Genomic DNA, 2,500 nt, shown 5'->3' with positions numbered 1-2,500 from the left:
ATATATAATGATGTAAGTAATAATATGGTGAATCTACTTCTACCTATGATATTGGTAATGTTGATACTGATTATGGTGATGATAATGACAATGATGGTGATAATGTTGAATCTTTAATAATATAAAAATGATCTAAAACATAGAATTAATCATAAATAACAATGATAATAGTCGAGAATGAAAGTTGATGTGGATAGTGAGGGATGGTGATGGTGATAATGAGAACACGCACAATTTTACAACATAGAAAATAAAAAAAACACACACTACACACTCCCACCACACACACACCCACACAGACATATATCTTATTATATATAATATATATATGTATATATATACTATATATATATTTTAACTATTATTCGTATATTATACATATATCTATGTATATTATAGGGGTATACTATATATAGTATGTATATATTATCTATATTATATATATAATTATAGGTGTGGTGGGGGAAATATATACATACATATCTACTTCTACCTATGATATTGGTAATGTTGATACTGATTATGGTCATGATAATGACAATGATGGTGATAATGATGATAATAATAGAAGAAAAAATTATTATAGAATTAATCATAATAATGATAATGATAATCTTTACCATGAATATAATGATGAAAATTATATATGAAATATATACATACACACACACACACACACACACACACACACACACACACACACACACACACACACACACACACACTCACTCCACAAACACACACATTTAGATTTTTTTGGATTTATAGATAGAGAGATAGTTTATATATATATTATATATATTATACGTATATTTATATTTATCTTTGTTTTTAGGTGGAGATTCTATATGAGGAGTAATATTTTTATATATATATTATATTATATCTATATATATATAATATATATTTATATTCGATATATATTTATTTCTATATAGAGAGTAGCACACACACACACACACACACACACACACACACACACACACACACACACACACACACACACACACACACATATATATATATATATATATATATATATATATATATATATATATATATATATATTATAAATATTATACGTATATTATATATATCTATGTATATTATAGGTGTATATATATAATAATGTAATAAATTATATATATAAAATATATTTATATATACTATATATATATATATCTATATATATATATATATATTTTTAATTTATATAAAAAAATAAATAAACACACACACACACACACCACAACACACTCACACACACACAACACCAATATTATATGTATATATTATATATATATATGTTATATATATATATATATTATTAAAATATTTTCGCTATTATATATTTTTCTATGTATATTATAGGTGTATATTATATAGTATGTACTATATATATCATATATATTTATATATATAGATATATAGATATATATATATATATTATATATCTATATTTATATTTAGATAATAATAAATAAATAAAGATAAATAAATTGATAAAATAAATAAATAAATATAAATAATTATATATTTATAGATATATATATATTTATATTTTTTTAGTTACTATATATATAAATTTTGTGTGTGTGTGTGTGTGTGTATTGTGTGTGTGTGTGGTGTGTGTGTGGTATACATATTTATATATATATTTATATATATATATATATATATATATATATATATATATCATACATTTATATGGAATTGTGTGTGTATAAATATATATATATATATTATTAAAAAATATATTAATATACATATATATATTTATATGTATGTGGTGGTGAGTTATAAATATATATTTTTATATAATTTATTATATATTATTATATTTAATTTTTTATTTCTTTATATAGATATATTTCTATTTACATATATACTTTATCTGTATTATATATATATATATATATATATATATATATATTATATATATATATATATAACTATATTATATATATATATGAACAGAGTTCCATAGGCGAAATAAATAAAATCTATATATAATATATATATATATATATATATATATATATGGTATATTTATTTATATATATGTGTGTGTGTGTGTGTGTGTGTGTGTGTGTGTGTGTGTGTGTGTGTGTATACATATATGTTATAATTAATATTTATATATATATATAGATATATATATCATATATCTATTACTTTTATAGGTATGTTTGTGTGTATAAAATATATTCTATATATATATATTTCTATATATAGTTATAATATATATATTTAGATGTTATGTGTGTGTGTGATTTTAAATCGATATTTATATATATATATATTAATTATATTATATATATATATATATATATATTTATGTAGATATATACATATTTACATATGGTATTATATATATATATATCAATAGATATTTATATATATATATATATATATATATATATATATATATATATATATATATGCACAGAGTTCATAGCGACAATATATATTTATATTCTCTGTATATATATAGATATAT

The sequence above is a fragment of the Penaeus japonicus genome, unplaced genomic scaffold (genome assembly GCF_977035675.1).
Source record: "Penaeus japonicus unplaced genomic scaffold, GWHDUDI00000001_assembly GWHDUDI00000036, whole genome shotgun sequence".
Lineage (NCBI taxonomy): Eukaryota > Metazoa > Arthropoda > Malacostraca > Decapoda > Penaeidae > Penaeus > Penaeus japonicus.
The sequence above is the reverse complement of the archived record's forward strand: the minus strand, read 5'-3'. Positions refer to the sequence as shown.